The sequence below is a fragment of the Cyprinus carpio genome, unplaced genomic scaffold (genome assembly GCF_018340385.1).
Source record: "Cyprinus carpio isolate SPL01 unplaced genomic scaffold, ASM1834038v1 S000006746, whole genome shotgun sequence".
Lineage (NCBI taxonomy): Eukaryota > Metazoa > Chordata > Actinopteri > Cypriniformes > Cyprinidae > Cyprinus > Cyprinus carpio.
The window spans coordinates 3620056-3643381 of record NW_024879345.1 but is presented as its reverse complement, the minus strand read 5'-3'; the positions used below and the strand labels follow the sequence as shown (position 1 = coordinate 3643381).

The 23326-nt window shown below is 37.2% G+C and overlaps 1 protein-coding gene across 6 annotated transcripts in view; it reads right to left on the bottom strand.

Annotated features, from left to right (window-relative positions):
* LOC109068738 (triple functional domain protein-like) overlaps window positions 1-23326 on the bottom strand; it is a 135944-nt gene that overhangs the window by 86874 nt on the left and 25744 nt on the right. Inside the window, exon 1 of one of the 6 annotated variants that reach the window (XM_042755755.1) lies at window positions 11665-11705. The exons of the other annotated variants lie outside the window; for them this stretch is intronic. The gene's annotated coding sequence lies outside the window, so the exon portion shown is untranslated. Of the gene's footprint in view, window positions 1-11664; window positions 11706-23326 lie in introns of those variants that run through there. 6 annotated transcript variants of the gene reach the window in all.

Here is a 23326-nt window from a genome sequence, read left to right as displayed (position 1 = left end):
CACAAAAAAAAAAAAAAAAAAAACCACATATTGCCACAATTCACTGATTAGGTTGGGTCTTTTGTCATGGGTTGTGTGGTACAAACAAACACATGACAAAGAAGATAAAGAATAACAGTCTTTTAATAATCTACACGGTAAGTTCAAACACAGGTAACACAAACTCGTACGAAACCCGATCATCAAACACAAAGAGAACTGAACTTAAGTAGAGGATAACGACACACACCTGAACATAATGACTAAATCAAATGAATAACATGACATGACAACAAATGAACTAAGGCAAAAGGGTGTTGAAATGACAAATCCGCAAACTGGCGGTTTGCATTTTTTATTTATTTTGACTTTTATTTATTTTTCACAACTCCACCATAATCTGATTAGCAATCCACAACACAACAATACATCAACAATAAACAATAAAAGATAAAGCTACCTCTTCCTTGTAAGTTTTTGAGTTTCCAGCTCCTCCCAACATGAAATCTTCAAACCTGCACTACATAACTGCATAAAATTATTGCCACTGCATAAATAATTGCCACACATTATTTTCACTTTCACTGGATAGACAAATGACTTTGATTAGGAATTTCAGATGGTAGGGCATTAAAAACCTCCACTGCTCAGACAACACTACTATAAAAAAGACAGAAATTACCATCTCAAAAAAAAACAAAAAAATAATAATAATAATTAAAAAAAAAAAAAAAAAAAAAAAAAAAAAATATATATATATATATATATATATATATATATATATATATATATATATATATATATATATATATATATATATATATATATATAAACACTTTCTTTAGCTCTTACAGAGTCAGCATTCATTATTTACCCTATTCCCAGGGATGTTACAGAAAGTGCTGATTAGTAATAGGAGACACCACAAGCAGAGAACAATCAGAGTTGCCGCCAGTGTTCACAGCTTCAAGAACACATGATCTGAATAATATATCTATTTAATTCTGTAGAAAAGCTTGTCAAGGAAACTTAAGCCTTTCCCACTGTCCAAATATCCTACAGCAACAGGACCAAGGGATTACCATCATATCACTCAGCAGGCAAGCTGTTGTCACAGTGTCTGATGTATCTATGAAAAACACTTGACTGTCTTCTAAAAGTCTAGGGCAGTGTTTGTTTCATACATAACTTATACTAACAAGTAACTTATACAAATAATAATAAGCTTTGCCAGTGCTTCCTAAATTAACTGGTGTGCCAAGTGTGAAATACAAGTTGTCAATTAACCCTGGGGTCCAGTAATGCATTATTAATGACAAAACTGAATTTGAACACCATCACTGCACAGCTCAACAAAGGAAGCAATACTGGAGCTACACACAGGGAAGTGTCACACCACTCTCCTAAGTAGAGCAAGAGGTGTTTTATGCTCAGAAGTCAGCTTTTCTACCCAATAGCCATATATTTCAACCAGGTCAATTACTCAGACAGCCATGCCAAGAGTAAAAGACGCTGTTAATATTCAGTTCACAGATGGAATTCCCAGTTGTGGACAGATGATATCCTGGTGCTGGACAAGTGTGTGAACTTGACAAGCATTCCATGACATGGCTACACAGTGCATGCAATGAATAAAAGGTTTGGTGCAGCCTAGCAGTTAATTATTTTGGTTGATAACCAACATATTGCAGTTTTGAATCCCACAAAGGGGATCTGAACAGCTGTCAAAGTTAAACTATTTAAATTTTGACCCTGTCTCCACTGACCTTTCAAAGTGTAGCCAGTGATTTGAATGATGTATTGCACTGGGATGAAAATCAAAAAAATATGTCTTGTCTTGTCCACAACCAAGATACAACAAGTTCATTTAAGGCATAACAACATTTAGTGAAAAACAAATGATATATCAAAAACCTACAAAATGGCATAGAATGGTGTGAGTATGAAAAATTTATATATGTTTTTGTTCCACATCCTTGCTACAAAAAATAAATAAATTAAATCATAAATTTACCCTTTTTAATGCTACTGTATCTGCAACTTGTTTTTCATTTTCAATACTTTCATGTTTTGGATATGAAGTTCATTAAAGCGGTGGCAGGTCATGCAAAAAAATTAACATTCTATGTCATTCTATGTTGATGGTGTATCTGTAAGCGGCCATTTACACAGAACACATTTTTTCCATTCCAAAGCACTACTTTTTCATTGGTTTTTCTATGTAAATATGATAAACAGATGTGTATGACCATTATGCTCATCAATGTCAGTTCCAAAGCAGTGGACCAATCAGAAGCCCCCGGAGGCTTTTAAACCACACCATGCTGGTTTTGTCTGGCCAGAAGAGAACCCCCAACTGAGCCCGGTTTCTCCCAAGGTTGTTGTTGTTGTTGTTTTTTCTCTCCATTTCTGTCATCGATGGAGTTTGGGGTCCTTGCCATCATCACATGTTGGCTTTCTTACTTGGGGACACTTAATATTTGGTATTATTATGGACTTGATTGCACAGACACTATTGGTTGAGAACTGACCTGAGCTGGATGCTGACATCACTGAATCAAAAATGAAATGACTTATTTTATTGGTGGTAAGCAATTTTGGCAGTATGACTGACCCAAACATTTACCTAGTCATTTTGTCTAGATTAGGCAATCCACAAAATCCACCGTAAACTAATTTAACATAGCAAAATAAACTTGTTAAACATACCAACCATTGTCTGTTCCCCTGATTCAGATAGAGCAGCTCAATTTACAAAACTGTAGGACTGATGATTCAAATGATTTGGCCAATTTAAGCCACAATGAAAACAAAAATGATTGAGCAGTGTATATTGACTGAAATTGACCAGCGTGGGCTTCTATATGAGAAACTTATCATGTTCTGTGAGGTTTATGAGGCAAAGCAAGGCAGGCAATATGGGCCTCCACTCTAATCATGTATGGATGGAAACTTTTGACTGTGTGTGTGTGTGTGTGTGTGTATGTCTGTGTGTATGTTGGCTGGTGCTAGGCTACATTTCCTTTTTTTGGCTCCTGTCTAAATATAGGCCAGCCTCAAAGGTAAGGATGTGCCACTTTCTCAGCTTTGGGTTTTTATTTATTAAGCAGGCAAGTCCTCGGCCATGCCTCTGCGCACCAAGCCCAGTTCACATCTCATTCTGTCAGTCCACATCAATCATGTCATGTCAGAGATATACCTGATGGAATGAGGCGAGACGTATTAGCAGGCAGCAAAGGGGGTTGGAGGTGAAGATTCAGTTTCTAGATCAGTAGACTACTTTAAGAAAATGGGGCTCATCAGTTTCTAATGTATCTCTGTTGATGCAGTCTGTTTAAAATATTAGCCAGTGTATCAGTCATTTATTTATGTTTATTTATCAGCCAAATGACCAGCCTTGGAGATATTACTGTCAAACACTAATTTAAAACTCATTTCTGTTACTACAAATATGTAGCCCTATAACCCTGTAAAAATATTTATCTTAATGGAACTGCTCACCGGTCAAGCTTCACCCATTGTTTACTTGAGCAAACCAGACAGCTGTGTTCCAAACCTTGTGGCTAGTGTCACATTCGGATGATCCTCCTAATGACAAGTCCACCATATGTTGATCCTGCATATGTTGGATTTTAGTCATCAGTATCGGATGCTGATGTCCTCACTAAAGGTCAAGTGATACATTGTTTTTATCGATTAGCCAAAACTAATAGTAGTTGTGTTGATATATCGGTTTTCTGTAAAATTCAAGCAGAGTGCACGTGAACTGATCATCTGTTCCTTTTTAGTCCTTGTTAGACCACTATATATATATATATATATATATATATATATATATATATATTATATGTTAGGGGTCGACCGATTATCGGCGTGGCCGATTTCCGATAAAACCATTTTATTTTGAAATGCGCGATCTGGCACTGAAACAACCACCTCAGTCAGATTGCCGATAAAACCATTTTATTTTGAAATGCGCGATCTGGCACTGAAACAACCACCTCAGTCAGAGCGCACCGCTCTGTGGCCTAGACTAAGCCCCGCCCATCGTCCGTCTGATTTGTTGGGAGTCACGAGCCTGGCCAATCAATACGGCTGGCGCGGCTGGAAAATGTTCCGCTCTCTCACACCGAAAGCACAGTCAGGAGCTGCTTGCTTCAGTGATCATCATCACACATCAATAAGTTATCTCTCGAAGGTAAGAATGCAGTAAACGTTCCTGAAGTTGCAATAAATCACTACACTGAAGTTGCAAAACACCTAAATATAATCGATTTATGATGACAAGCCCTGTTCAGTTATTATACTTTGAATTCCCGGTCAATTTCCGTCATTGCAGTGATATGCTTTAACGGATCATCACATCAGTGCTGAGATAGTGAAACTAAAACCTACTTCTCTCACAATTCGGCCAACTTAACGTTATATTGTGAATAGATTATCAACACGAATGAATTCACTCGATCACGTCTGCTGCGTTTTTTTTTTTTTTTTTTGTGTTCACATAGCTTCACTGAACAGCGCCCGTTCCGTTAGGGCTCTTAGTAGAAAAAATTGAGCATATTTGGAGAAATATTGCTTTATTCTAACATGTTTGCAAAATAATTTATCATACAGATTCAGAATTACCATTATGCAATTTTTAAGAGCTGAAAGGGCATCAAGCGCGAGCTCTGATGCCCTGACGCGACGCGAGCTCCCTATTCCTGATTTAGTTATCTCCGCGGCCGCGCTCTCTCATTTCACTAATAAGGGTGCGATTTGCCGGTGGGGGGGATTTCCCCCCTTCTGGTCTATGCATCCCTGCCTCTGCTGAATAACTTTTATCCCCGGTGGGGATAAAAACATCATGCAAACCCGCTCTGACGTCCAGATCTGAATCAAATGATTCACGATCCGATTGAAGCGCTTTGAAACAGTGAATCATTTTGCGACGCAATGGTTTAACTGATTCGGAGTTTCAAAAAGCTCCGTTGTGTTCTTTGCTCGCTTTCTCGATGTAATTTGTTGTTTGAATAACCGTGAACATTAAATCATTACAATTAATAGGCCTAACGTAGGCTTACAATGTTTTTATTAAACTGAGATCACACTAAATACAATTTCCGTCGTAATAAAAACATTTCATAAAATTTTTCAAAAGCACCCCCCCCCCTCTGTTTATTTCACAAATCGCACCCTGCTAATAACCCTATGCTAATAACGTAAATTGTCAATAATCTCACATTGCACGTTTCTGGATGACGCTGTCCTGTATACTTCCTAGTTTGTATCGCCATGATAAACAGTCAAACAAACGTTTTACACATCAAAAATAAAAATAAAACACTATTACAATATGGGTTGTGTGTGATTTTAATGCAATTCTGGGTTGCAAATAAAATGCTAAATATAACACACACACACACACACATACATATATATATATAGAGAGAGAGAGAGAGATTACATTTATTTTCCATTATTTGTTCATTTGTTGCTGTTTAAATTTGCTTTAAGTTTTACTTAGTTTACAGAATGCTGCTGATGGATGCTCCCAGCACTTTTTATGTTTGTTGTTATTATTAATATTAATGTTGTTATTATGAACAGTTCTCAGAATTAAAGATGTGTTAAAATAATTTAAAGAGAGTCTTTGTCAGAGGCCTTTTTATTCTTAATTTTGACATTAATTTTCATTTTTACACTAGACACATATCGGTTCAAAATATCGGTTATCGGTCTCCTTGATCTGTAATAATCGGTATCGGCATCGGCCCTGAAAAATGCATATCGGTCGATCCCTAATATATATATATATATATATATATATATATATATATATACCTGATGCATATCCAAATTAATATATATCAAATGTGTCAGTGCCCAGCCCCAGTAAAGCACGTCCTCAACTATAACATAAGCTTAACAAATGAAACATAGTTGTCATGTTAGATGTAAATGCAGTTATAAATCTTCTCATGAGTTTCATCAAGGATTTTCATGCAGGTATACTATCAGTCATATTAACTATATTTTACAATTACAGTTATCGCTACTCTTGAGGAGAATCATCTTTCAAAACATTGTGCAACTTTCTTTCAATTCGCTTAAATCTTGATTTACTGGTATTAACATTTGTGGTGGGCTAACCACACCTTCAAAAATACTGTTTTAACTGAAATCCAAGGAAAGAGAAACCAAGTCATTTTTCATTCTAGATGCGACCACAACATTCTAGTCACACACTATAATAACTAACCAATCTACATCAGCAATTTAGTGTAGAGTTTGAGCTGCCATAATGCGAGCCAAACAAGTTGTCTGCCAACAATTAATTATACTTTATATTTATATTTTGGATTTTCCGTGGTTGTGAGAGATGGCTGAGAGGGTGTCTGAGCTAAAGCCAGCTCATTTCTCTCACACATCAGTGCCTCCCAATACAGTCCCCACCTCACATGAGTTATGGATCCCACGGCCCATTCTCCCGTTTACAGGCTGCATTTCTCCCCCTCTCCTCTGCCTCTCCATTGGCAACCTTTACCGACTCATTCCCATCCTTGCTTTTATGGACCTTGTTCACAAGTCTTGATTGCTTGTTGTTTTACAACCAGTGAGAGTCTACAATGGCTCATACATTCTCGACAGGGGAGCACCAGGCATGTTGAGACAGGGTTGCACAATCATATGTCCTTTAGATATGACACATGCATTGAGGAAACATTCCCCAGACAAGAATTCATTTCATACTGGCATCCTTGTGACAAGTGGCCTTCATTTCCCAGAGCTGGGCAGTCACGAATATACTGGAACAAATTGATCTGATGAAAAAGCCAGACTTGCTGCAGAAACAAGTCCCACAAACTGTGGAGTATTTTGATTCACATTTGTTGACTGCAAGGAAATCAGTTGGAGCAGTGTGAAGTAATGTTAATGTGTCCAACTTAGTCTGAGTCAAACCCCAGATTTTGGAGAAACTACAAGAGAGCTCCACATGGGTTTGCAAATAAACCAAAGTCGTCTTTTACTTCGGTAACCAAACAGGTCTACCTCATTAATCCAGAGCTGCACTTCTAGAATAATGTCCTCGTACACCTCAATGATTTTAGAATAAACAACTGCCATATTTCAGTCTCTACATATCACTTTTCCTAAATGTTCTTAAATCTGACGACTGGTAAACAGCAAGGTGTCTGTAAACAGCAAGTCCTACCCCATTATACTTTGGCAGGGTCTTGCATTTACAACCCTCAAACTGCATATATTGCATTTCTTCTCTGAGATTTGGGGAAACAACAGTCAACAGTAGAATGTTAAAGGGAATGTGCTAATGAGACTGACTGAATATTTCCATTTTTTATTTATTTAACCTTTATTCACAGGGTTAGTCCCATTGAGAAAGACCTGACCAATAAAGGCAGCAACCAGATTCAGACAATATAAATACTAATTAGATACATAAAACAATCATGTAAAGAAAACATATCAGTAGGTAAGGAAAACAGGTAAAGAAAACAAATATTGCAAAATGTGCATAATAAAGACCAGGTACCCTTCCTAAAATAGCCTTATAAATAAATACAAACCAATGACTAAGGTATGTACATCAAGGAAGGACCAATCAAATGTGCAATACTACATAATAAACCTTTAATAAACCTTAATGGCCCATAGAAAACACCATTTGAAAATGGTGAGATGATGCACTCTTATACAACAGAAAACTGTAGCCCCATATTTTTTTTTTAAGTGTTTTACTTCTTATCAATTTAGACATTAAAGGAAAAATAACATTTTGAAGCACTACTCTACAAAAACAATGGTCTTGCTGGATGATTTTAGGGAATAAGCAACTCTCATACTTCAATCTACTTCAACAAATCAAATTTTACACAGAAGTATACCTGAGAGTGGGATGAGTCTCAATCCAGCTTGAGCGTATTGCCAACAGTGGCTATCCACAACCGTTCCCATTTTACAGGTATAGCCATCCAGATATTGCAGATATTGCATCTACTCCCTGTGTTTCTGGGAAAGAAGAGTCGCCTTTGGGAAAGTAAGCTTTTAAACTAATGGTCTAAACAACACAAGAGGGCGTTGCCAGGCTAATTCACAGCTCTCCACTGCAGCTTTTCACTTTGTGTTCCCTAGAAGGCAAGACGTACTGGTGTTCCTGTGTGTGTTCTAAAGCTCTGGGGCTCTGAAGCCTGGCAAGTGCTCAGAGAGAGCAGATTTATGATATAATACATATAATTTTGCTGATGGCTTCTAATCCACCTGTTAACTCCCAGACCCTCTGTGTAAAAGCTTGCCAAACATCTTGCAGCAGTGCAGCTTATTAACAAGACTTGTGTACAAACTTGCTCATTCATGGTGGTCTATTTGCCTTGATTACAACTAACTTTAATTAGCTACATAACAACTTAACTAACTTATACTTCTTAAAGGGATAGTTCACCCAAAAATGAAAATTATGTCATTAATGACTCACCCTCATGTCGTTCCAAACCCGTGAGACCTCCGTTCATCTTCGGAACACAGTATAAGATATTTTAGATTTAGTCCGAGAGCTTTCTGTTCCTCCATTGAGAATGTATGTACGGTATGCTGTCCACGTCCAGAAAGGTAATAAAAACATCTTCAAAGTAGTCCATGTGACATCAGAGGGTCCGTTAGAATTTTTTGAAGCATCGAAAATACATTTTGGTCCAAAAATATCAAAAACTACGACTTTATTCTGCATTGACTTCTCTCCCGTGTCTGTTATGAGCGCGTTCACAACACTGCAGTTTAGTGATATCCGGTTCGCAAACGAATCACTCGATGTAACCGGATCTTCTTGAACCAGTTCACCAAATCGAACTGAATCGTTTGAAACGGTTCGCGTCAACAATAAGCATTAATCCACAAATGACTTAAGCTGTTAACTCTTTTTAACATGGCTGACACTCCCTCTGAGTTCAAATAAACCAATATCCCGGAGTAATTCATTTACTCAAACAGTACACTGACTGAACTGCTGACACATCCACATAAATAAAGAAACACAAACTCGTTCTCGAGTCAAGAACTGGTTGCATCGGTTTTCGGATCACCGGTAGTGATGGGAAGTTCTGTTCTTTTCCGCGAACCGGTTCTTTCGGACAGTTTGATTCAATAAACCGGTTGCCGAAAACAGTTCACCAAGTTCTTTTGCGCTCGACGTAATGACTTCATTGGCGATGATTGCCCTTGATTCAAGCCTTCGGTTTACCCGCGCTCATAACATTAGCACAGAATCAGTTCAGAATCAATCACCAAAAGAACCAGTTCGGTTCAGATGCGCTGTTTGTCAGTCTGCTTCACGCTGAATCACGCATGCGCAGTATCATCAGCTCCTCGCTTCTCGAACCGGACGCGTCCGACAGAAACAGTTCTTGACTCGAGAACGAGTCAATGTTTCGTTCGTTATCTGGCTCGGCTCTGTGTTCATCTTCAGTTCTCTCTTCACAGCAGTTCAGTCAGTGTACTGTTTGAGTAAATGAATTACTCTGGGATATTGGTTTATTTGAACTCAGAGGGAGTGTCAGCCATGTTAAAAAAATTAACAGCTTAAGTCATTTGTGGATTAATGCTTATTGTTGATGCGAACCATTTCAAACGATTCAGTTCGATTTGGTGAACTGGCTCAAGAAGATCCGGTTACATCGAGTGATTCGTTCACGAACCGGATATCACTAAACTGCAGTGCTGTGAACGCGCTCATAATAGACCCGGGAGAGAAGTCAATGCTGAATAAAGTCGTAGTTTTTGATATTTTTGGACCAAAATGTATTTTCGATGCTTCAAAAAATTCTAACGGACCCTCTGATGTCACATGGACTACTTTGAAGATGTTTTATTACCTTTTTGGACGTGGACAGTATACAGTACATACATTCTCAATGGAGGAACAGAAAGCTCTCGGACTAAATCTAAAATATCTTATACTGTTTTCCGAAGATGAACGGAGGTCTCACGGGTTTGGAACGACAAGAGGGTGAGTCATTAATGACATAATTTTCATTTTTGGGTGAACTATCCCTTTAAAATGACAGTTAATTTCATCATTCAAAGGTGCCAGAACAAAATCATGAAGATTTTAGGTTACAAGATTTAAAGGTTTGCAAAAGGCATGATGAGGAAATCCAGCAATATTTTTTCCATAATTATTGGAAGAAGAACATATTGTGATGAACAATCTTCAAAAATGAGGCAAATCCAAAATTCTGCTATAAAGCAGCTGTAGCAAGTAAATCGTGTCATTATTCAGTTCCACTCTGTTGGGTGTTGGTTCAGTTCAGTAGCTGTGTAAAGTTCATTTATTATGAAACAAGTTCAATTCAGCAATAAGCAGCTCTACAGAAGACAGTAGTGTCCTTATTCAAATCAATTCAGTTCTGTTCTCATCTCAAGTTTTGTTCTCATCTGATAGTGTCAGTGCCATTAAAAAAAATCAGTGACGTTACTGAATATTAATACAATGGTGTGGTGTGATATTGCTCAGAATACATCACACTAGCATTAGGTGGGAAGGAAAATTGTAGACCATTTATATCAGATTGGTGGCTTAATCAAACTGAAAAGCCTTCATGTAAACACCTCAATCATTTGAACTCGGTCTGAATGAGATTTTAATCAGATTGAAAGGGGTGATTTAGACCTGAAATTATCCAGTCAACAGGAAAAAAAATAAATAAATAAATAAGCATGTAAACGCTTGACTAAGTTCCTAAACAAATACCTGCACACATGCACAGTGCTGTGATGCACATGTTCACATAAAGTTTGTTTTACTTTATACAAACATGGATATATTTTACTTCTTATGTCTTACAAACTGGTCAGTTTAAAAGCTGACATTTACTCTTCTGATTTAAATCCCAGCTTTCTTCTTAAATATGTCATCAAGACAAAAATTACAAACATACTTGCAGCAGCTCCAATGACATTATTGTGATGGCTTTCTCTATTCTGAATGCCGCAACTGGGCACTACACATGCCCTGAAGTCTGGTTTGGAATACGTGTAATGCACGTGTAAACAAATATGTCAACTGGATTGCAACATTTAGGGTTCATATAAACAAATCTTTCAGAATCTGAAATCGGATTGGATTAATTTCAATCGAGGGTAATCACTGCATATCGAATGTTAACTGTGACATCTCTTCCCTTAAACATACTGGACTTACCATAAATATATATATTACTATTTCACAAAGAATTATAGTGCAATTCAGATTGATCTCTTAGACTAGGATTCCACTATTTGATTGCTCTGTCATTATTCAACCACAACAAATTTAGTATTTTACATTAATAACATCAGAAATTCTTTATATATTCTGTAAAAATCAAATGGTGGCTGGTGCAAATTTGCTTTGGATGCAACAGGTAGGAGGTTATCTTATCTTTTCTTTTTATATTTTGTGCTATAACAAATAAATTAGCGAATTTTCATTTAATTCCCTTAATAATATATTGCATTATGCATAATTGCTGATACAATAATTCCACTGCTAAAATCATCATTTAGCATTCTTAGATTTGAGTGTCCCTAAACGCTCCTCTCTTCACTATTAGCAGCTGATTATAGTAGTTTCCATGTTCACAACTTGTTGCACAAGCATGCTCAAGACTCACATGTACACAAGCTTATTGTAACAAAGCTCTGACCTACCTTTATCATATGTTGGACACCACTCTGTGAGGCGTCCTTGTCTGTTTCTCACAAAGCCCACATAGAGAAAGCGAAAGAGAAATGTGAGGTTCGCCATGATTAAAATCACCTCATAAATCAAGCAATTTCTACAACGTGATTGTATCGTTGTCTTAAGGTACAAGAAGTGAAGTTTGGCACACGGATTGTGAGTGTTTTGTCCTGTGCAGTGTGTGGTCACAAGTCATGTGTCTAAAATAACCAAAGAATGTTGCAAGTCACAGGCTGAATTAGCCACCCAACAAAAAGAGAGGGAGGGACGGATGACTGTTGAGCTGAGAAGGGTTACAATGTGGTTACAGCAGAATGGGCACATGGACACTGCTGCACTATTCCATACTGGGAAGTGTTACTCATCTGGCCTTTGGGTCTAATCCCTAAAATGCCCCCTGGACCACTTTAGTATCACTGTAAACATAACACTCTTGCCCCCCATTGAGCAGGTGACCAAGTGTAAAACCCACTGTTGTTTAATTATAACCACTATGATAGCACAATAGAATTAGTTTGTCCTTTTGTGCCTAAGAACCCCATGACATGACGATACAGATACCGACTTTCTCAAAAGAGCTCAATGAGTTGCCAATGACAAAAGGCTCACTCTCAGAAAACACTGACCCAAGTCTTCCTTCAAAGACATCTGTGTATATCAGTAGATTTTTCAGCCAAGGGTAAAACCTCGATATTGACTTTCCACAAAGGGGGGTCCCACAAGGCTCTGTGTTAGGAACCTATTTGAAATCTCTAATTGACAACAACAGTATCAAGTCTCCAAACTGCCATGGATAAACAGCTTAAGCATTGACAGCTCATTCTGAGTGGAAGAACATCAGCACAGCATAAATTTTGCAGCAGAATACCAGGGCGCTGACACTACAGAATGACTTTTATTTTCTCAAACTGCCAGCTGCGCGTAAAAGAACACAAACAACAAACCCTTGTTGCTTTTGCTTCTACTTCACAGTTCATCTCAAAGATGGGCACAGTAAACAAGTTAAAAGTAAATGTATTTTCCCTTCCTTGGCTAACGCATTTGTAGTTATGTTTGTGTTGATTCTGTGATGTGGACTGAACTCATTTGCTGCTTAGACAACAAAATGTATCATCTGAAACAAATTTGGTGAAACAAGCTGCATATACAGTAGGAATTCTTATTGAGACAATGAACTAATTTGTTGTTTTATTGTTTTCATGCTATGTTGCACTTAGGAAAGAGATGCATGATTATGACTGCAATTTTAGACATTCATTTTTCTCTCAATAAACTCCTAATTTGCTGCTTATTTACAGTTAGTGAAGTAGTTGTTGTAGTAGTTATGTTTAGGTATTGGGTAGGGTTAAGGAATCTATAATATGATCCTACAGAATAAGGTATTAATATGTGCTTCATAAGTACTAATAAACAACCAATATGCTAATAATATGAATGCTAATAAGCAACTAATGAATAAAAAACAGTTTTCCCTAATCTTAGGTGCTTTTCTGGTGCAAATTATAATTTCTGACTGAAAACAAAACACCCCTTTAGAGCAAATACATAAATACTGAGACATGAGCTTAAACAATGTAATTTATTATAAGATAGATAGACAGTTTAGGCCATCTGCTCACTTAAATGTCAGCTTCTCTGTAAAACTCATCCTGTGACATATATGTCCATTCATCTCAAATTCATTGGGATACATGACATCAACCTGCATTCCATGTCTGCATTCCAGTATGACAGGAGCTGCTAATATTCTTTCAACACATATATAACAGTGCCACAGTGGATTACTCCATTACAACATATAGCAGTACATTTCAGTTTAGATCTCTCACATGACAGGCATGTATGCAACAGTACCCTGGGGTCATGTCAGCCAGTAAGAGCAGTGATGGTGTTGAGCGTGCTGCTGCCCTGGCCTGAAAGAGCTGCATGTCATTTGTTGAGCTGTCCTGTCATTGCAGCCCAGCCAGGGAGGGCAGACCATCTATTGCCTTACAGTCTATGGAGAAGTACAAGAAAACACCAATAGAAAAATATAATACAAAAAAAAAAAAAAAAAAAAAACAATGCAGACTATCATTTCTACTATGAATTATAAATAAATAAAAAACAAACAAACAGACCAATAGAAAAATATAATATTATAATAATAGTACTATTGTAGAGTATAAAAAAATGAACATATAATGATAATAGTAATAATAATAATTGTATTTTATTGTACAGAGCAACAGTAAAATTACACTGCTATTATTTATGTTGTTTTAATGTTTGCTTTCAAACATTTCAACCATACAGCTTTTGTTTTGGTGGAAAACCATAGGGAGACATTGAAGTTTTTATATGTTGAAAAATGATTTATAAACAATTCTCATTACAAATTTTGGTGTGTTGAATTTTCATGTAATATGCATATTAGAAGGTACTTGTAAAAAAGGGGGTAGTCTGGAGCAGCATTTACTGCAAAAATCATGTAAATAAATCATGAGTTGATTCAGTTTTACATAGCATCTTTTTTTACCTACATTTTATCCTTTTATTTCATTTCATCCTTTTCCGTTTTTTGTTTGTTTGTTTGTTTTTTGAGAATTGTGAAACTGCCAGAAACTTCCGTTTTGTGTTTCACAAGGGGCTGTTGGCATAATAACTTGAAATGCATGTATAATTAAAATCTCATACAAAAATCACACACCATCCAGGAATTTTGCGCATAATATTTTTAACATACTCTGATTTGAAATGTACTAATCCTTATTTTGCATAAAACATAGTATGTGTACCATGGGAATTGAATTTGAGCCAAAAGTAATACAAATAAAAAAATAAAAAATGTAACTGGATTAGCAAAAGTTGCTGAGGGTACAAATATTTTATCAATCACTACTGTCAATGAATGTGGGATAGTGTTCATTCCATGCAATCTACTCCAGATGATGATTTATATCTAGCAATTACTTGGATAAAAAAAAGAGGAGATTTGCTTCTGCAAGGGTGTCTCTTGCTTACTGGATTCTATTGGAAGTGCAAATCATTGCACATAATTTCCACATCTCAGTCTATATTAAGGATGGGCGATATGGACCTAAAACTATATCACAATATTTTCTGGTATATACTGCGATAATGGTATCAATGACGACCTAAATATAATAACATTGACCACTGTTTTTAGCTTTGGGTGATAGCTGCTTGTAGTCTTGAGAGCACCAGATATGACCTATAAAGTAAAAAATACCCATCATCATCCCCATAGGCTCCTAAAATATACCAATATCATAAAAGAATAAAACCTTAGGCCTATATGATGTTGGTGTCTCTGTCTCCTCATGCATCCTCAGACTTTCTTCATACTCAGGTTTGTGTTTGAGATGGTAGAACAAATTGGAATGTGTTTATAAAATAATAATAATAAAATAACAATTATTATTATTATTATTATTCTATATTTTACAGAAAACATTTATATTACAGAAAACTGCAGGGTGACCTGTTGTCATGCAGGAGGCCTATAACTATAAATCATAAGAAAGGTCTAAGGTTTTATTAAAGAATATTTAATTATTATGATAAAAATCTGTGACAGTAATTTCATAATTCAAGAAATCGTATGCATCCACTGAGAGACAAAACAAACAAACAAACAAGCAAAAAACTCCTGTACACTTCTCTACTCTGGAGAAAAAATGTATTGATTTGCATGTTTACTTTAAATTTCTTTCTTTTTTTCTTATTTTTACCCCCAAAATAGGGTGTTATGAGCATTGAGTACACATATAATGTCTGTTTAATTCATACTGATAGCAGAAACTCTACAAGTGAGACTCACAGACGTAATAGAACTTTTATACTGTTCCAGAAAATCCCCAATATGGACAGAATAAAACACAGATGGAGGCATTTTAATCGATGAAACTAGAAGACAAGAAACCCACGACTGAGACAATATATGGTTTATCTGTGTTCTTCAAGCCATCTCGGGTATTTCTATAAGAATAAAGTATATTTAAAATGTAATGCTAACTGACATAGCCTTTGTCACTGAATAGAATACTATAAAATAGTATGATTTCTGCCTCATTCAGTGATATGAAACCACGTCAGATTACAAAAGGAAATAATTTCAAATACCCAACTGATGTAATGAAGTAAATCTGGAGTAAAAACGAATGAGTGACACACAGAAATATGTCATCAACTAGGCTTTATCGTTATTATCGTGGGAAGACTAATTCTTATCGTGTGGAGAATTTCTACTGGTATATTGCAAATTACAAAATATCGCCAATCCCTAGTCTACATTTGGGTGCAAACAGAGCACAAGTGTCATTACCGATACAGTGCTCTGCATCTCAGCACATATATGTCATGACAGTTACAGGATTAGTTTTGAGTTGATAGAAGCAAACCAGTCCAATCCGGCTTTGTTTGTACCATAATGCTGATCATCAACTTCTTCTGTTAACTCAGGCTTTGATTCTGAGTTTATGAAGCATGTGCACATGAAAGTGTGGCATCAGTAACGAACAGCCAATCACATGCCTTGAAACTCTGATTCACTTCTCGCGAGAGAATCAGTTCGATTCACTACCAAAGATTAAAAGATTGAACAATATGAAGAATTTAAACAAACTTGCACAGCAAGATGAAACGATCTTTCCATGAAAGAGAACTAAAAGAAAACATCTTGCCATATCAGTGCAAGTTGTGAAGTTAGTTTATATAGTTGATAATATTTATAGGTATAAAAACACTTAAAAATCTAAGCTCATATGTAGTCATGTTTAAAGCTATTAATTCTAATTTACATTGCATATCTTTATGTATTTATATTAATTTAAAATAAAAATATAATAATTATTATTAATCTAAACTGGCTCATGTAATGCATTAAATGTATAATAATTATAAAAATCAATTAAAATAATTCTTATAAATAATAATCTCTAAAAGCCAGACAATTTTATCTTTAAAAAAAAAATATATATATATTATGTAGTGTCCTTTAATTTGGAGCAAGATAAACTGGGGGTGTGGCTTTATGGTGTGAGAGAGAGAGAGTGTCACTTTGCACAAAACTGATTGGCCAAATTTCGGTTTGAGAGCTCTAAACCTGCCTTGGAGCAGGTTAGCCATGGAGCGCAAGTTACTATTGTGATGAACACTGATTAAAGCCGAGCTACTTTCATGGTACCTAAAACCCACAAACTAAACTGAAACTTAACTGGCTAGCTAGCTAAACCAGCTTCATGGTACAGGCCCCCGAAGAAGCCTTGGGGCTCAAGTTCAGTTCAAATCATTGACAAAGTATCTCAGTTAAGTAAACGTTAACTAAAGGGGGCTCTGTCAATTCAAAACCATAAAGATCCATATAGTACTTTCTATACTTTATACCATGGTGCTAGGGCCAAGGTTGCCAGAGTGTTGCTTTCTACCTTATTAATTATGAACACACTGGTTTGTAGTACATACAGTTTTACTGTTAACTGTGCTTTGTTATTCTTCCTCGTTATTTGCCTACAGTGGCTAATGAACCCACAGTCTCGCAGATTCACAGACAATGGCTTACTTCCACATTGAAAATAAAGTGGATACAGTTAATAAGTTGTTCCAAATAGGTTTTAATATTTTTCTGTGCGTTTTTTTTTTTTTTTTTCAAGTGCAAGTGCAGAATCAAGTGCATGCAAACGTTTGAATGGGATATTTTTTATAAATTCGGGATCATAATTTATAAATTAGGCCTATAAAAAAATAAATAAAATAATTTTCTCTTATTTACTATATGTAAACATCTTTTATGTGAAATATCTTATTCAGGTCAGTAAAAAAAAAATAGCATGCATTATGTATGATCCCACTTATTTTGGTAAAATAATTAAAGGGGTCATATGACGTTGCTAAAAAGAACATTATTTTGTGTATTTGGTGTAATGCAATGTGTTTATGTGGTTTGAGGTTCAAAAAGCACATTATTTTCCATATAAAGTACATTATTGTTTCTCCTCTATGCCCCGCCTTTCTGAAATGTGTCGATTTTTACAAAGCTCATCGTTCTAAAAAAATGAGGTGTGCTCTGATTGGCCAGCTATACAGTGTGTTGTGATTGGCTGAATGCCTCAAGTGTGTGATGGAAATGTTACGCCCCTTAACAAACTGTGATGGCGTCTCCCGTCTGGACTAGACTCAGTCCAACTGCTCTGCTCGTGCATATCCCATCATCAGTTCTCTTTTAGTAGTTCAGTCAATGTACTGTTAGGAGTAACTGAATAACTTGGGATATTGGTTTATTTCACGTCAGAGGGAGTTGTCAGGCACCTTTATAAACCAAATAACTTTCAAGGTGCAATAGTTAATTGTCTTCAGAAACATTTTTTTGTTATGCTGGTTGAAAGTCTCTTCACAATCCGATAGCAATCATTAAGTTAAGTGATCTAAATGTATTTATCTTTTTTTATATATTCTGTGGAAGGCGTAGGACCAAGAAATGTACGTCCAATCAAAACGCTCGGTCCGAGCGTTTTAATTTGCTTTCCTACCTGCCTGTCAACGTATGTATCTGCATACCTCTGAGCACCCTGTTCACGCTATGTGCATGAACTGTTTTCCAATCGATATGATCCCTAAGCAGTGTTCATTGCTCCCTAATCCCTAAACTCCACAGATTTGCGCTGTGCAGCCTCTTCACGCACAGACGAATCTTACTAGAGAAAAGTGTGAAGTGTGACATAATATACCTCTGTAAATAAATATTTTTTAAATGGGGGGTGCAAGGGCTAGAATTGGGAGCCGCTGATGTAGCCTATTGTAGTAATGTTATCTCTGGTATTCTGGTCTGTGTGCATTCAGGGGGCGTGGCTTTGAACGGTAATTGCAGGGAGGGTGGGACGTTCACTTTCAGTGCTATCAGGCTAAAATTGGCATTTTCCAAGATCTCCTATTGCACCTTTAAGTAATTTGTGGATTAGTGCATACTGGAGAAGCGAACCGTTTCAAACTATTCAGCTTGTTTTGTGTACTGGTACGACTGGTTCACTAAGAAGATCCGGTTAAATAGAACGATTTGTTCGCAATCCGGACATCACTAGATGAGACAAAACCAATAAAACCCATTACAAACGAGGCATTTGTTGCATCCAGTGGGGACATAATTACTGATTATAATGACTTTTGTTGTCTTTTTACGCATTGCATAGTGTATCATGCTGCATAAACATAAAACCATGTCTGCATTTGTGATCAGAGAAACAACAAGCCTACTCTACACTCCTCAAAACTCATGTTTGAATCACCATTGGCAAATTATTTAAATATAAAAAAAAACGTAACGTTACTTACAGGCTGTGAGTCAGAAGCACCAGACTGTCCTTGCAAAGTTGGAATTGCCCCACTTTATAGAAATAGCCATTGTGCCACAGACGCATTGTAGGCTACTGGTTCAGGAAACAGTCCTCATCCTCCATAAAATGCGCAGCACACATCTGAATATTTGGGTTGAACGGTTCTGGAACAGTGTTGTTAATACAACTTAACCACTGACTTCTAGTTGTGTCCTCTTTTGGAAGACTTTTGGAAGACTACTTTCACAACGAAACACAGCGTCTCCACAACATAGTGGCGGTGGCAGCAACAGTGAGAATAAAAGTTATGCCTTCTTTCTTTGTGTGAACATTTGGGCGGTGTTATGCAAATCTTCCCACACCGTGACGTAGACATGTGGGGACGTGTTAGAATGAGCCATTTAGGGGGGTGTGGTTGACTCTTAAATTTTATAAAAAATATCTCTACGGATTTGAGACTTTAGTCTTCGCAACATTACAGATCTTCTGTATGGACCAAGAGCTTGTAACACTCCAAAGAGAAAGGACAATTTGAAATTGCATCATTAACCCCTTTAACATTTTGCAGATAGCACAAAGTGTATGCAAAATTTTTACCACAATTTTATACACACACACGAACACACATACATGAACCAAAGGGCCTAATCTATCGTAAAACTTACAATTTTATTATATTTATTATATATATTATATTTATTATAAGATCTCACAAACCAGATGCATTGCATTCAGTTCAAGATGACAGTCCAAAACCTTTAATTTAATCACCAAACTGTCAAAAGTACACTTCAAGAATAAGCAAGTATTCTTGCAAGTTTCGGTGAAAAAACAGAATTGTAAATATTCAGTAAAAAACAACTGACAACAAAAGCCGCTGTGTCTGCATGTCTATATGAAATCTCAGTAAGGCCTCTTCATAATGCTCATCCAGTATTTGATATTGATATCATTATTATCTCATTCAACCGAAGCGTAGGCTGAACAAGTGTTTTCCTCTAGAGTGCTGAAGTGTACACACTATATTAAAAATCTCTGTTGTTTTCAAAAGCATGCAGTGCAATCAAAACAAGACCTTTGGACAAAGTATGAATCCCAGAGAATATTCAATGTCCAGGATTCTACAAGTTATTAATGAGCTCAGCAATCAATAAATTTCAATCAGCATTATCAAAGAGCAAAAGTTTCCATATTTTGTTTAGATTTCTTAAAACACTCTAAAAAATAGGACAAGAGAGAGAGAGAGGAGTGTGGCTTCTGCTCCTTATTTTGGACGCACTGCTCTTATTTTGCTAATTGCAGGTCTTCCAAACTAGGTTTCCATGCAGGCATGCAGCGCACAACCACAACTGCCCAAACTCCACCTCAAAAACCTTCCAAAATATAGACTTTAAGCAGAAGACACTCCTTTAAAACCTATTGCAATGCAGACATATGTTTGACCATTGCGTATAATAGTCTAGACTCATTTTTAAATAGCCATCTTGTTATGATATTTATAATTTTGCAAACTATGATATAATAAAGAGATTGCATATATGCATGCAAATACTAGAGTGTGAAATTATGTCAAAGTCAAAAACCTCATGTTAAAAAGTCAGCCTCTAGTTTTGAACAGTGTCCCCCCAGCAGGTGTCAGCATGTACTGTATTACTGCTCCATATTTTAAACTACACTACCCACTACACTGCTCTTCTGTTGCCTAGATCAGGGGTTTTCAAACCTGTCCTGGATGACCCCCAGCCCTGCACATTTTGTATGTCTCCTCATCTAACAAACCTGATTCAACTCATCAGCTTGTTAGAAGAGACTGCAAGATATGAATTGGGTGTGTCTGACAAGGGAGACACACAAAATGTACAGGGCTTGGGGTCCTCCAGGACAGGTTTGAAAACCCCTGACGTAGTAACAGAAACATGAACTTAATAAGCAACGCCTCTGGGCTGATGAGTTGCTAAGCACATTATATTCCAAGAGTGAAAATCTTTCTTTCAAAAAACAAAGCTGTACTTGTAGTGGTAACTCCCATGGAAGGTTGTATGAAGACCTGCATGATGTTGCATGGACAGTTCATGAATAATGATTATATATATATATATATATATATATATATATATATATATATATATATATATATATATATATATATATATATATATATATATATATTTTTTTTTTTTTTTTTTTTTTTTTTTTTTACCATTACTTTGCTTCCTCTTTAACACCAAAGTATACACCAAAGTATTTATGATAATCAGGTCCCTTAACTTGGGTACTTCTGACTACAACAGTTCATTATTATTATTATCATTATTATTATTATTATTATATTATTATTATTATTATTATTATTATTTATTTTCTGGAATATATACTTTTTCTGGAAATCATAAGACCAATCATTCAGAAATGTGATAGCACACTTTTTTATGTCTGTACTAGCACAAACAGACCTAGACAAATTATGTGCTGAAGGGGATAGTGGTTTCTTCAAGTCATCAAACTGAGGGTTAGGAAATAGCAATGCGTGCCTTAGGAGGATAAGGAGGATATATTACTATATAACAGTCTGAGCTGTGCTCAGGAGTTGTTGTCAGATGCTGGCTGAAAGTTAATCTCCGGTGCGACCAACAGATGTACAGGTTCATCTTATCTGATATATGAAAACCTATGAAAACTTAACCTGTAAAATATGGAATGTCATGAAATTTGACAAATTTTGGATGAAAAAAAGATTTCAGTTACTCATATACAAGTTTCTAAAAACTCAGACAGAACAATATCCAAATGATTTCTATGAATAGGCACATTTCTACCAGCAGTTCAATTCCAGAATGCAGTAAAGTCAGATTATGCAGAAGAATCATCTGTTTCCTGTAGTCTAGTCCCAGTGGTCGTCTGAGACAAGGTCTCTAAAATTAAATAGCTGTAATTACAGATTTAGGTTACATAAAGATGTTAGTCTTTATTTTTTTCTTTTTAGGAAACAAATCAAAGAAAAAATAAATTAATACTACTGTTTCTAATATTCTGTATGTTGCTCAAAAACGTCTCAGGTTACGCATGTAACCATGGTTCCTCGAAGGACCGAGACGCTTTGGGGAACGCCCTCAGCGTGAACCGCTCTGAATCACGTGTGTAATCAGTCCAATGGATGGGCGAGACATCATAGGCGGGTGACGTCAGAGACCAGGAAGCTTAAAAGCAAGTGCGGCGAAGCTGGCAGAGATGCTGGAAGTGTGGCACTGCGACACAGAGTCTCGTTCCTTCGAGGAACCATGGTTGCATGCGTAACCTGAGACGTTCCTCTTCAGGAACTCGAGCTGCGTCGGAGACGCTTTGGGGAACGAGAATGCCCACGTCGCCAGACTTACAAATCTCTGCCTAGTGTGGGAAACTGCACAGCTATAGCAAGAGAAGGAGTCGGGACCCTGACAGTAATCGGGGACAACCCGTCCAATGACCAAACTTCAGAGGAGTGAGTCTTGACCCCCAAGAGAGGGGAGATCAGAGGACCTGAGGCTTTAGGATAGCATCCTGATCCACCGCTTAGCATAAGCTTCTTCTGGCCGGAGGCCAGCCGGGCAGTTAACTGGGTCGAGCTGGCGGTCTCCGCATCAAGAAGTGAAAAGCTTCCACTTCAAGGCATACAGTTTCCTCATTGAGGGAGCTCTGGATTGAAGAACAGTCTCAACAACCTCGGTTGAGAGACCGGAAGCTAAGATTTGTGCCTCCTCAGAGACCACACCTCCAGCCTCTAAGCTCCATGCGGGGGCGCACCCTCCGCCTGCGAGAGGAGATCTCTTCTGATGGGAACCTCCCATGGAGTGCCGTCAAAAAGAGAAATCAGGCCCAAGAACCATACCCGGCCCGGCCAGAACGGGGCTACTAACAGCAGCCGGACTCCGTCCCAGCACACTCTCTCCAGAACTCCCGGGAGCAGAGCAATCGGGGGAAAAACGTACAGATGAAGCCTCGGCCACATCTGTACCATGACGTCCAGCCCCAGTGGAGCTGGATGAGTCAGAGGAAGCCAGAGGGGACAGTGCAATGTCTCTCGAGTCGCAAACAGATCCACCCAAGTCTGGCCAACCTCTCCAACTGTGCTTCATCACCTCGGTGTGAAGCCGCCATTCCCTGGGCCTCGGCCCCTGCCTCGACAGGATGTCTGTTCCCATATTAGGAATGCCCAGGAATGTGGACTGCTCTCAGCAAGAGGAGTTCGTCCTGGGACCACACAAGGATCTGGTACGCTAGTTTGTACAAACGGCGTGAGCGCAGACCTCCTTGGTGGTTGATG